The following is a 15,114-nucleotide window of genomic DNA, read 5'->3' as shown; positions in this document are numbered from 1 at the left end:
TATGAAAACAATAATGGATCCTTAACCATTTATTTAGAGGGTTTTGTGCAAGTTAGGTAAACAAATAAATTCCCTAGCCCTTATAAAACCTTTTTGGCCGAAACTCTAGGGTTAGATACATCTCTAATCCAACATCACATATATATAAAAATATGAGAGAAAACCTTCTTACAAAGCATAGAAAAATTATCATGAATCAAGGCTTATTTTAAACATTCCTAGGATCACAAGTCCTTCCTTTGGCCGAATTTTTCACAACTTTGTTCTAGGTTTTAAAATCCTCATAAAATCCAAAAACACATCAAAACTACTTGTACCACAGGTGAGGGGATACTTACATCCTTTTCGCTTGTGGTTCTAAAGTGTGGTGATGGAAGAAAGGGTCTCTTCTTCTTGTTCTCCTCCTTTGATTTCCTTTGGTAGCCCTCCTTTGTATCCTAGGAGGAACTTTGTTTTGGGGGCCGAAAATGGAGGAGAGGGGGCTGAGGTTCTCGGTGATGGAGAGGGGAGAATGAGAGAAATGAGAGAAAAATCAAATCTTCTCTTCACATGCTCCCTTTTATGTTAAGGGGGAAGAGGTAGCAAAATTGGTTTTTGCTTTCCTTCTCCCTTAGCCCGTTTTTTCATTTTCTTTTTATTTTATTTATTTATTTGTTCTCATCATTCATGATGAAACAAGGGGGAATGAATCCCCTTAATGGTCCTCTTTAAGTCACGGCAAAAAGAGAGAGGAAGAGGGAGAGAAAAGAAGGAAGGCAAGTTGCATTTCTCTTGTTCTTTTCTTGTTTTCTTTTGGCTAGCTTTTACTCTCATCCTTATCATGAGTTTCCCTCCTTTGCTATCAATATATTATTCCTATCCCAACTGGTTATTACCCATTAATCCTATCATTTACATCATGAGAGGTTCAAGGTTCAATCCTTGACAACTCCCTATTTTTATTTCTTTTTATTTCTTTTTGGTTCAACATTTCTACTAATATTTTTCTAAGGCAAATTCATCATTCTCTTATTTTATCTTAAAAGCTTAGAGGGTGTTACAATAAATATGGAAAAAATAATTTTTCAACTATTAAGGCTTTTTCCCATCACTGTCCTCCGTGTGTTGTCAACCCTAGCTGCTGCCATCTATAGCCACCGCCATCGAGTCTAGTTGTCGCATCTATCCTTCTTCTTTTTCTGCTGCACCTTTGGTCCTCAAATAGTACCACGCCTCGCAAGGATACGATCCGCGACAAAAATAAAATTTTATATATATCGATCCTATATTCCATATATGAATGTACATAAAGTCTAGATCGAATAAAATGTAAAATCCTAAAACTAATACAGTTCCAGTTGTATTTAATACATACAATCATGCACACACATAAAATGCCCTCGACATGTCCGAGGGTCCAATTACACATAATCGCAATAAGCCATAATAGTTGGAGCCTGCAACCACAGAGTTAATCTATTTTCATATCCTACTATTATCCTGCCTAAAATATATATGACATGTGCATAATTAAACTAAAACCAAACACACAAAGGTTAAAACGTAGCTCTGATACCAATTGTTGGTTGCTACTCGGAATACCGTCCTAATTCCCCTCTACAAAAATTTATACAAGTATAGAACTTTCCTAGCTACCCATGTGCTCTACTGAAACTAAATTTGGATTGCAAACGATGCTTAACATTATTAATCCAAATCATCCTTCAGAAGTTAAACTTGAATTAGGAACGAAACTTAACATTCTTACTTCAAGTTTTAACTGATGTGATCTTCCTAAGTTAAACCATATTACAAAAGTTGATCAAATATCTATTTCAAGGATCGGCTTCCAGGTCAAACGTGGCGAGGCACTAGGCTTTCTTGGGTATGGGATCATCGACCACTGCCTAGATAAAGTCTTTCAAAGAAATCGGATATTTAAACTTCTCACAATAAACTAGGTTTAACTACAGAGACCTCAATAGAAACACATTATCGAAATATGAAATCGAAACAAATATCGATAATAAAAATGATAATTAAAATCGATAACCTCTTGTGTTTGGTTTTACAAGATCTATACAAAAGATGAACTAGTTATGATGCGAAAACTAATAACTAGTTATACCTTATGTAGCTTATAGACCTCTTGATCTTCTATTATATTCCTCTCATTCTCTTGGACGTCCTGTGGGCGATGATTTACCAAGATTAAATCCACCCAAGCCCTCTCTTCTTACTCCCTAGTTCCGACCACCAACAACCTTCAAGGATGAAGAGTTCCAGCCACCAACCAATCTCCAAGGGATGCTAGGAAACAATGCATCCTATCTCTTCCTCTTCTCCAAGCAAAATCCAGCCACCATGATCTCTCCAAGAAGGTGATGCCGCCGGCCACAAAGAAGAAGAATAGGGGAAGAGGAAGGGCCGACCACAAGGAATAAGAGAGGAGGAATAATAGATGTGTTGTTCTGAGGTGAGACACTGTTGGAATGTATACTGAAAGCCTAAGCTTTGTAAACATTTATTATGAATAAAGAATCACATTTGGTCTAATTGTCTACATTTGTTTGTAGTTGTTCATTTAATTTATATTGTAGATAACTTAGTATGTGGTGTCACATACAGAAGATGATGTTATCAGTACCTTATAAATTATAAACAGTAGCTCACGACCAAAATGGAAAAGGAACAAACCATTAGAAGGTCGTAGTGTAATTAGATATTAGTTTATCTTGACTATATAATTACACTAGTACACTCAGAGTGTATTGAGTAGGACCATTTGAGGTCGTTTCTTTTATACTGACTTTATAAAGGAACAAAGACCTTAGTTATTATGGAAGTGTGTGCTCTTAATCCTAATATAATAACAAGCACATATATTTGATATTTATTTCTTTAATTTATCAATGGGTGAGATTTAGTTCGTTGAATCAATAAACCCGATAAGTTGGGAAATGGTATTACTTATAGTGTGTGTTGTTGATTATAGAAGGAAACTGTGTCCTAGAGATACTAGGTTGATAATGTCCTCAAGAGGAGCTCATAAAGATTGTCATGTTAAACCCTGCAGGTGGACTTAGTCCGACATGACAATAAGGTTGAGTGGTACTACTCTTGGACTTAGATATTAATTAAATGAGTTGTCAGTAACTCACTTAATTAGTGGACATTCGATATCTTAAACACAGGGAGACTAACACACTCATAATAAGAAGGAGCCCAAAAATGTAATTTGGGATTGGTGCGGTAGTTCAATGATAGTTCTCTAGTGGAATGAATTATCATTGATAAAATTAAGTTGTGTGTTCGGGGCGAACACGGGATGCTTAATTTTATCGGGAGACCAAAACCAATTCCTCCTCTCGGTCCCTATCGTAGCCTCTTATTTATAGAGTTCTATACCCACCTATACCCACCTTCTATACCCACCAATAAGGGGCCGGCCAAGCTAGCTTGGGAACCAAGCTAGGGCCGGCCTAGGTATATTATTGGGTGGCCGGCCCTAGCTTGAACCCAAGCTAGTGGGGGCCGGCCAAAATAAATTAAAAAAGAAATTTAATTTTAATTTTTATTATTATGTGGAAGATATAATTTAAAGAGAATTAAAATTAAAATATCTCTCTTGTAAAAGATCTACAAAAGATTAAAGAAAGAGATTAGATCTCTTTCCTTATTTGTAGATTGGAGAGATGTTTTATTTTCTCTTTAAAATTATTCACATGTTAATAAAATTAAAATTATAGATAATTCCTTTTATTAACCATGAAGAGATTTTAAAGAGAAATTTTATTTTTTAAAATTTTCGGAAACAAATTAGGAAGTTTTAATTGTTGATTAAAACTTGTCTCTTTGTTTCCAATGATGTGGCCGACCATCTCAAGTTAATTGGGAAATTTTGTTTTATTTTTCTAAATTAATTCATGTCAAGAAAAATTAAGGAAATTTTATTGTAATTAAATTTCCGAATTTGCCTAGGCCAAATAATATAAAAGAAGGGGGAGGGGTGCCTTCATGAGACACAACCTCTATTGTTTCTCTCCCTTTTCCTTGGTGTTGTGGCCATTACCCTCTCCCTCTCTTCCTCTTGTGGTGGCCGAATACTTCATCTCTCTTGGAGTTCTTGTGGTGGCCGGATACTACTTGGAGAAGAAGAAGAAGAAGGAGATAAAGCTAGCATCTCTTGGAGCTTGGTTAGTATTTTGATTTTCTTCTTTGGTGAAGTTCTTCCTTTGTGGCCGAACCTTGCTTGGAGGAGAAGAAGGTGGTTGGTGGTTTCTCATCTCGGTAGATCGTTGCCCACACAACGTCCGAGGTTAGAAGAGGAATACGGTAGAAGATCAAGAGGTTTTTCTACAAGGTATAACTAGTAATTTCTATTTCCGCATCATGCTAGTTATTTATGGAAATAATACCAAATACAAGAGGCTTACGTTCTAGAATTTCGAATATGTTTTTTCGAAGTTGTGTTCTTTTGTTTTTTTTTCCTTGTGATTTGATTGTTCTCTTTGGTTAACCTAAAGTTATTTTAGGAAATTAAAGATTAGCTTTCTATTAAAGGTTTTGTCTAGTCGGTGGTGGTTGCTCCCATATCCAAGAAGGTCATGTGCCTCGCCACGTCAGTACTGGGAACCTTTTATGGAAATTAATATTTAATGAAATTAATAACTTAAGGAGACTTGGGTCGAACGTGTTAAGTTCCGCAGGAGATCCAAGTCAAAACCTAAAAGAACAAATAGATTAAGTTTTGGATCAAACGTGTTAAGTTCCGCAGGCGATCCAAAATTTAATTTAAAAGAACACATGCTAGCTAGGAAAAGGTTCAGACCTTTGTACAAAATTTTTGTACAGTGGAACCTATAGGTTTTCCAAGTAGCAACCAACAGACACCTCTACCCTCTCTTTTATATTCCTTGGTTTTGGAAAATAAGGAAAGTTTTTAACATAATTAAAACTTCCTTATATTCCTTGCCAATGACTAAAAAGGAAATTTTTAAACAAAAAATTAAAACTTCCTTTTCTTCTTGTCATGGCCGGCCACCCCTTTAAATCCAAACAAGGAAAGTTTTAAACATGAAATTAAAACTTCCTTATTTGTTTCCGGTAAGAAATTTTAATTAAAAAAATTCTTTCTTTAAATCCCTTGTTGGTTATAAAAAGAAAATTATATAAATTAAAATCTTTCTTTTAAAATATGTGGATGGTTGCAAAAAAGGAAAGTTTTATCAAAAATTAAAATCTTCCTTTTAACAACAAATAAGGAAAGATATCAAACCTTTCTCTTAATCCTTTGTAGAAAGCTATAAAAGGAAAAATTTAAAATTTTAAAACTCTCTTTTAAAATCATGGCTTCCACATAAGGAAAGATTTAAAATTTTAAAACTCTTTTTAATATATGTGTGGTCGGCCACCCTTACTTGGGCTCTAAGCTAGGGCCGACCACAACTTGGCTCACAACTTGGTTTGGTTTGGCCGGCCCTAGCTTGGGCTCCAAGCTAAGCTTGGGCGACCACCAAGAAGTGGGTAAGAAGTTGGGTTTTTGGTGGATATAAGACTTTATAAATAAGAGGCTACAATAGGGACCGAGAGGAGGAATTGGTTTTAGTCTCCCGATGAGCTTGAGCTTCCCGTGTTCACCCTAAACATCCAACTCAAGTTCATCAATAATATCTCATTCCACTAAAGAGTTATTATTGCACTACTGTACCAATCCCATATTACTATATGGGCTCATTCTTATCATGAGTGTGTTAATCTCCCTGTGTTTAAGATATTGAATGCTCATTAATTAAATGAGTTACTGACAACTTACTTAATTAATATCTAACTCCAAGAGTAGTACCACTCAACCTTATTGTCATATCGGACTAAGTCCACCTGCAGGGTTTACATGACAATCCTTATGAGCTCCTCAAGGGGACATCATCAACCTAGAATACTAGGACACAATTTCATTCTATAATCAACAACACACTGTATAAATAATATTATTTCCCAACTTATCGGGCTTATTAATTTAACGAGCGAAATTGCACCCTTTGATAAATTAAAGAAATAAATATTAAGAATATGTGCTTGTTATTATATCATGATTAAGAGTACACACTTCAATAATAACAGAGGTATTGTTCTTTCATATAGTCAGTATAAAATGATACTACCTCAAATGGTCCTGCTCAATACACTCATAGTGTACTAATATAATTTATTAGTCAAGATAAACTAATACCTAATTACACTACAACTACTCCAATGGTTTGTCTCATTCCATCTTGGTTGTGAGTAACTGTTTATAATTTATAAGGAACTGATAACATGATCTTCTGTGTGTCTCCTCACACCATGTTATCTACAATATAAACTAAATGGACAACTACACTTAGCATAAATGTAGACATTTGACCAATGTGATTCTTATTTCAGAATAAATGTTTACAAAAAACTAGACTTTTAGTATAAACTCTAACATCATACATATAGAGAATGTGTACTCAAAGTGTGTGCAAAATACAACACTAAAATATTAATTAAATAATAAGGTTATTTGAGAAATAATCTTATTAGATTTTTTAAGATTTTTTAGAAATTTTATGAGAATTTTTCGGAGCTCGTATGACGTATTCTAAGGGGATCAATTATTGGGCTATAAGAAATCCTGTTTAGAATATCCCTTATGAGGGACTTGTCCTGTCGTGTCGCACTCGGTCACTCATGGGTAGTGGTAGTTGGAGTTGTGAGCAGCAGGGACCCCCTTCGCTTTGTAGCTTGTTAGTTACTCAGCACCTATCCACTCGGTCACTCGAGAGTAGTGGCGGCCTTTGAGTGGTACAATCGTCATCGATCTGGCCTCTCGACCATACATGGGTCGTGGTGTAGAGAGGTGGGTTGGGTGACCATCCGTGGATACGCTGTTATTATTATACCAGCTGATGTTGTTGATAGCTTATGATACTGTTGCTTACTTGTGCTGATATGCTTACATATGTTGAGATATATATCTGTTGTATGTGTTTAGACTGACTTACCTATTGGTAATATGTATATACCTCACATGTTATTCTTGTATTTATGAGTAGCTCTGTAGCAGAGTTGTTCTACTTATGATTTTACTAGCCTAGGATATGGTGTTAGGTATGGAGATTTATTATGATAACATGGTAGTATCTGCTATTACTTTTTGTATGAGATTGTATACCTTTGTATCTCTAGTTCTTAATTATGTTCATGCACTATCTTTCCTTTACCCGTTGAGTCCCAGCACTCACCCCCCCCCCCCCCCCCCATAAAATGGTTTTTCCTTTCACCAGGTAGTAGGTAGATGAATCAAGGATGCTTGGGAGAGTCCTGGCTGTCGGTCCTATGTCACATCCGAAGATTGCATCGGGTTTCATTTATTCTTTACTCATATTTTTTATTTGGTGTTATATTAATTCGATTATCTTTTGGAGTTTATTATGTGGAGTTGAATTTTGTGCTGTTGTGGTGTTATATAAGGCCTAGCCGGCTAGCAGTGTGTTGTTTTAGTTCATATGGGCTTTCTTTATCGTTTTTCTACTGTGTTGGTTTATAGTACAACTGAGTGGGTTGTTTATATATATATATATATATATATAACTGCGTGGTTGTGTTTATTTTGTTCCAACCAAGTGGACTGAGTATATAACTGCGTGGTTGTGTATATATTCCAACCGTGTCAGTTGATGGTTAAATTGTGTGAATATTCTTATATATATACTTTATATTGTCATCGTTACAGGGGAGATGCTACCGAAATTTTACCGGCAGGGACTCCTCTAGGGCGTGACAATGTTGAACCATGGTAGATATATCTAAGTTTATTGATAGTGGGTGTTGAAGGTTGGATGCTTTCCTTTTACTTTATCATTGTTCAGGAAGCTATTAGGTTTGATTGATGTTAAGAATGATTGCTGATTGATGGTTATTGAGAGATTAGGTGTGGTAATATGTAGTCTTTTGATGATCTATTAATGGATTTTACCCACAGTTAGATAGATATCAGAGTGGTGCAGCGAAAGCGAGGTGAGCTCATAACCCACAGAGTTATCAATATCTACTTGGAAGTAGATCACCTTGTAGTTTTATATGGGAACTATAAACCCTCATAGTTGGAGATTTGATCATGATGCTAGGATGGACTAGTATATGAATATGTTGCTTAGTTGATACCCTTAGATGAGGATCCCTGAGTTAAGTAGGAAATTTGGAGATCAAAATTTTGTTAGTGGAGGAGAATATAAAATACATCACTAAAATATTAATTAAATAATAGGTTATTTGAGAAATAATCTTATTGGATTTTTCAGAAATTTTTAGAAATTTTGTGAGAATTTTTCAGTGCTCATATGACGTATTCTAAGGGGATTAATTATTGGGATATAAGAAAGCATGTTTAGAATATCCCTTATGAGGGAGTAGATTGAGAAAATAACTTAATCCTTAATTAAAAAGACCTAAGTTATAAACTACCCTTTTTAATTCTTCTCGTGCCCTAGCCATCACCTTCGCTGAATCGCTCTCCCTCTCCCTCCCGCGCCGACTCCTCCTTCTCCCTCTCTTCCGCACGATCGACGCAGACGACCCTCTCATCATCGACGTTGATCCGCCCTCTTCGGTCTCGAGTGAGAAGTGGTCCCTCTCTGAGTTTCCTCGCGCCGTCGCAGACGCTGCAAGACCCGAATCTGGCATTCCCTCTGCCCTAGCTTCGATCCGCCAATTTTCCCTTTCTCCCCAGTCGCTCACTCTTGCGAGCCCTAATCATCCGATGTCGATTATCGACGCCCATAGCCAATCACCTGTCCAAGATGAGGCACAACCTTGACACAATGAGTAACCCAACACCTTGGTCCTAATGCGTCGCCGATTGCCGCAATCAGTAGCTGCTTCTTCTTTCCCTGCATGAGAGTTGCCGACTGAGGAAAAGAGGTGCTATCTCTAGGGGTCCAACCATACTTTTTCTTCTCCTCTCGCCTTCAAGGTGCGATTGATCACGGGTTTGGAGTCACTCGATCACACTGAGAACAGCCAGTACCGGTTGAAGAATTGGGGATCATTTGAGGTGAGTGATGTTTCGGTTGTTAGGGTTTTAGCAATTTATTGTTGTACAATTGGTTCTGGACTGATTCTTGGAAGGATTGATGTATGGATGCTCTTCGAAAGCTGTCAGACAGAGGCTTGTAGGGTTGTGAGCTTTTGATTTGTTGCTATACCTCAAGGTATGTGATTTTTCAGTGAGGTATCTCTGTTATTTCCATTAGTAGGTTGCTAAATTGGGTTTTCTAAGGGGTGTAGGGTTGTGTTCTTGCTTAGATTTATTAGTAGTGAGTGGATGTTTTTATTTAACCCGTATTGATACTAGATTTCCCTATTGAAATCAGATTTAGAGTTAGAAGGAAAATTATGGGTGTGAGTGAAAATTTAAAGGTGAATCATGCTCGAGCCTAATCTAATTGATTATGGAATATTGGGGTTATTCCATTTTAAGCAATTATGAAAGCAAGATGAATGATTTAGCCAATACTGTATAGTTGTTAGTAATTGAATGCGATTGTGGTTTGTGTTGGGTTGATTAAATCTGTTAGCTTACAATCCACAATTTCCAGTAACCTTAATTGGATGATGATAATTTGATTTTTGGATTGTAATTGACGGTGGATAATTGTTCATGTTGGTTAGTTTAACAAGTTGATGGAATTAAACTCTACTAGATTGCGAGAAAGAGAATCATAAGAAGTGATGATTTATGTTAATGTATTGATTAATGGTGATTGATACATTATCTATTAATAATTAGGGTTAACTAATTAGAGATTGGGATTAGAATGTGATATGTGGATGTGGGTAAATATTGGTTAATCAGAGATGTTGTATAAGTAGGGAGCTTAATACATGAGATAATTAGATTGGATTAATTAAGATTTTGTTTACATTATCCGATCTATGTTAGGTTGGGGTGTTAATTGTGTTACTCATTCCAGATTGCCGATACGTGACAGGAGCTTAGATCAGAGGGCGTTTAGCTCGATCTACATTAATGCGGGTACTTCTTACTTTGACTCTTTTTAGTTCTTTGAAACTTGGTGTATGAGCTATTATTTTTGGATAAGGACTGTTTTATCTTGACTCCACTCGTATTTTTCTTGTGCTTGATACTTCCACTCAAACCTTTGAGTTATTCGTTTCTATATCCATACAGTCTCTTTTTGTCATCTATAATATTTAGCAGATATTAGATACCAACCTTGTATGCTTTGATTGTTGTTTATTTATGTACCCTATTGAGCATGCTGACTTTATGCAGCATACCTGATTCATGTTTACATGTATATGATGACTGTTGTATTTTGCGCATCATATCATTGCATACATATTAACGACAAATTCTCCCTTGCCGTTGAGAGAGTCGTTAACCAAGACCGCACGCTCGGCCACTCGAGAGAGTGGTAGCTGGAGCAGATGTCACTTGTCCTATCATGTCGCACTCGGCCACTCATGGGTAGTGGTAGCTGGAGTTACGAGTAGTAGGGACCCCCTTCGCTTTGTAGCTAGTTAGCTACTCAACACCTGTCCACTTGGTCATTTGAGAGTAGTGGCGGCCTTTGGGTGGTACAGTTGTCATCAATCCGGCCTCTCGATCATATAGGAGTCATGGTGCAGAGAGGTGGGTGGGGTGACCATCCGTGCATACGCTGTTATTATTATACCGGTTGATGTTGTTGCTTGCTTATGCCGGTGTCGCTAGCTTATGCTGTTGTTGCTTACTTGTGTTAATATGCTTACATATGTTGAGATATATATCTGTTGTATGTGTTTAGACTGACTTACCTATTGGTAATATGTATATACCTCACATGTTACCCTTGTAGTTATGAGAAGCTCTGTAGCAGAGTTGTTCTAATCTTGATTTTACTAGCCTAGGATATGGTGTCAGGTATGGACATTTATTATGATAACATGATAGTATCTGCTATTACGTTTTGTATGAGACTGTATACCTTTGTATCTCTAGTTCTTAATTATGTTCATGCACTATCTTTCCTTTACCCGCTGAGTCCCAGATGAATCAAGGATGCTTGGGAGAGTCTTGGCTGCCAGTCCTACGTCACATCCGAAGACTGCATCGGGTTTCGTTTATTCTTTACTCATATTTTGTATTTGGTGTTATATTAATTCAATTATCTTTTGAAGTTTATTATGTGGAGTTGACTTTTGTGTTGTTGTGGTGTTGTATAAAGCCTAGCCGGCTAGCAGTGTGTTGTTTTAGTTCGTATGGGCTTTCTTTATCATTTTTCCGCTATGTTAGTTTATAGTACAACCGAGTGGGTTGTTTAATATATATATAACTGCGTGGTTGTGTTTATTTTGTTCCATCCGAGTGGGCTGAGTATATAACTGCGTGGTTGTGTATATATTCTAGCCGTGTGGGCTGATGGTTATATTGTGTGAATATTCTTGTATATATGCTTCATATTGTCACTGTTACAGGGGTGATACTGCTGAAATTTTGTCGGCAATGACTCCTCTAGGGCATAACATAGTGAATCTATATTTATCAAATAAATATAAAATCATAAGGCGATTACCTTAGGACAACCCTAAAAAACTAACACTCCCACTTGACCTAATGTCAATCGCCATGGTGTCCAACACCGTTGGTCTCTACATGACTCTCAAAACTCGTTTTGAGGTAGAGTTTTCATGAAAGGATCCACTAGGTTCCTTTCGGTGGAAATTTCTCTCAATTTGCATTTCATTCCTATTCATGTTCTCTTGATTATATGATAGCGATGAAGCATATGTTTATATCGTTTTTTGCTTGGAACCTTTCCAATTTATTATGCTTACATTTTAAGGTGAATACATGCCCATGCTTGGATTTGGAATCATCCTTATCCATCTAGAAACTAGTATCAGTATACCTATGTATAATCATATTACCTCTTCTATATACCAAGACTAAATCCTTAGTTTTCAAGGATTGTCTTGACAGCCACCCAACGATCTATGCCTAGATCTGATTGATATCTGCTCGTGACATTAAGAGCAAACGATATACCGGGCCTCGTACATAACTTAGCACACATGATTGATCCTATAGCTTGCTCCAATGGATCTTACTCATGTGAATCCTCTCGTCATATGTGCTTAGGCACATACATAGACTTCGGAAGGTTAATCTCGACCTTTCTTGGATTCCGACATACTAAACCACTTTAGCACTTGGTCTATATATGTAGACTGCGAAAGACTAAGCAACATGTTTGATCAATCTAAATCCAAAGGATATAGGTTGTTTCTCTCATGTCTTTCATGGAGAATGTCTTAGATAACCAAACTTTAACTGACTGTATAATAGGCACATCATATTATATAAGTAATATGTTAACAACCTATAATACTAGGAAGATGATTACACTTCCACTAACCTTTATATACACACAAGGTTCGTATGGATTTTTATGAGAAAGAAAACTCTCATCTATGTCAGTTTTTTATCTTAAAACTCACGTGCACCCAATAAGTACTTACCTTTGGGTGGATGCACCAAGTTCCAAACTTGGTTAAACATAGAATCCATTTTATGATTTCATGGTTCTCAACCATGAGCCCCTTTCTAAACTTTTCAGAACTTCTTCATAACTAGTAGACTCCTCATCCATAATGGGTGATAGACCTCTCGATTCACTTATGAGAAATCCATATTTCTCGAAAATTAGACGTGTCCTACTAGATCTATGAAGTGGCGGTGTATTAACATATTTAATTGTTACCTCATCCCAATGAGTAATCAGCTGTGGGTCTTATTTATGCATCTCTTTTGTGTATATTAGAGTCACTTGAACTACTCTTAGTTTAACCTCACTCCCACTTTTTTTCTTGCAAGAGAAATCCTTTCTCTAGATATACAATATGCCTTAAAATAGACATCTTTTGTTTTAAAGGATCATAGAATTGGTAATCCGTAGTTTCCTTAGGATAATCTAATTAATAGACACTTATCAGATTTAGCATCTAACTTCTCTGATATAGTCCTCTTCTCATAAGAAGGACAACCTCATATCTTCAAATAAGATAACTGAGGTTTTAACTAGTCCATATCTTAAATGGATTAGTTGAGACTGCCTTAGTTGTGAGTTTGTTTAGCAAGTAAATAATTGTCACAAGTACGTAACCCCAAAAGGCTTTAGGAAGACTTGCATGATTTACTATCAGCCTAACCATGTTCAACAAGGTTCGGTTTCACCTTTAAATATACCGTCACATGTGGTATGTAAGGCGAAGTCCATTGAGATAATATTTCATTGTCTCTTATATAATCTTGAAACTCTTGGCTTAAGTACTCACCACCTCAATCAGATTAAAGTATTTTAATACTTTTTGTAAAGTTATTTCTCTACTTCATTTCTGAACCCTTCTGAACTTTTCAAAAGCCTCGGACTTGTATTTCATTAAATACATATACCCTAATTGTGAGTGATCATCGATAAAGGTGATGAAGTAGTTATAACTTTCTTGTGCATGAGCTGACATTTGCCCTCATACATCGGTATGTATAAGGCCTAATATATCATTCTCCTATTCACCCTTTCAAATAGAAGGTAACTATGTCATCTTGCATTTTAAGCATGAAGCACACGTATCAAATAAATCAAATTCAAATGATTCTAAAATTGCATACTAGTGTAATTCGAATACGTGTTTCTTACTTATATGACTGAGGTGACTTTTGCCACATATAGGAAGCTAATTGATTATCTAATCATTTACTATTCTTTAGCTCACTTATGACATTGCATATATGTGAGGTACACTTGGTATCCAATACCTAAGTGTTTAAAGAAATAGTGTGATATCCTATCTCAAATATAGGAGATAAGGCATCGGATACATTTTTCTCTTTTTCATGGACTCAAGATAAATCTTGTCATTTCTTCTCTAATGTCACATCTTATCACAATGGTAATATGGGTCCTTTGGAGTTAGTTCAGAGTTGTTCGTTTCCATAGTTGAGCGCAAATTCAAAGAAAATATTCTAACTCTAATAATCTAGAAATACACAATTGAGCATGTTTAAGAAAGATGATTTTATTTCGTAAATGTAAACAATTTACATATAAATAAGAAATCCACTTATCGAATTCAAAAGCCCTTACTATGAATTCGGGAAATGGTAGGTTTTCTCCAAGTATGTTGATATCCACTATAGATGAGAACTTTGACTTTGGCCAACAAGTCATTCTTAGATATAGCGGTAGGTAACAGGTTTACCAATTGCATATCACTTATATGCAACTATCATATTATGCAAGCAACTAATTGATATTCGCATTAACATCATGTTGTTAACATATTAACAAGTATACATCAAATGCATATCACCCAATTTCACCTCTATCCACGTTGATCATGGCTTTGGCACAACAAATCAACGCTTCAAGTTAAAACTAACCCGTTAATCACGAGAATGTATCTCTATGGTTTGAATATATTTAATTTCATGTTGAGCTTAACTTTGGCTAACAACTCAAACAAGAACTTAAACTCTGATTCTTACCATATTAACGGAAGGTGTAGGTTTTAATATTTTGTGTAAGGGATTTAGGTTTCATCATCATCATGTAAATCTACAAACTACATGACATCATATGCATAGCATAAATGATGACATGATACATCTCACACATGACATAAATGATGACATGACATATCGCACGAATGACATAGCATGACACATTACACATATGACAAGATTTAATCACATCGTACTCATGGTAAAATCTAATCATGTTATAATTAATGCATCTACATGACATACAATATGCTATGAACATGGCATAAATTTACATATGTTATAATTCTATTTTAGAAATAAAAATATATTATAAATCTGATTTTAATAAACCAAGATTTATCTAATCAAATTAGGAAACTAATTTTCTAAATTTAATTAATATATCTCATCTAAAATCTTTCTATCAATCAAGCATCTTTAATTAATTTGCAAACAAATTTTTAAATTAATTTCCTAACAATTTAGGAAATAAATAATTAATATTTCTTAATTTATTACAAAATAATTCAAATCTAGATTTTTTTTTTATTTTTTAAATCTTT

General features: G+C 35.6%; 1 long non-coding RNA gene across 1 annotated transcript; it reads left to right on the top strand.

Annotated features, from left to right (window-relative positions):
- Positions 1-8,482: 8,482 nt before the first annotated feature.
- Positions 8,483-10,184, top strand: LOC121980606. The gene is made up of 3 exons (XR_006111623.1): positions 8,483-9,058; positions 9,160-9,215; positions 9,978-10,184. It is a non-coding gene; the product is annotated as an uncharacterized LOC121980606 (long non-coding RNA).
- Positions 10,185-15,114: the final 4,930 nt, after the last annotated feature.

The sequence above is a fragment of the Zingiber officinale genome, chromosome 5A (genome assembly GCF_018446385.1).
Source record: "Zingiber officinale cultivar Zhangliang chromosome 5A, Zo_v1.1, whole genome shotgun sequence".
Taxonomy (NCBI): Eukaryota; Viridiplantae; Streptophyta; class Magnoliopsida; order Zingiberales; family Zingiberaceae; genus Zingiber; species Zingiber officinale.
Note: the sequence above shows the minus strand (reverse complement) of the source record. Positions and strands in the feature narration are given on the sequence as shown.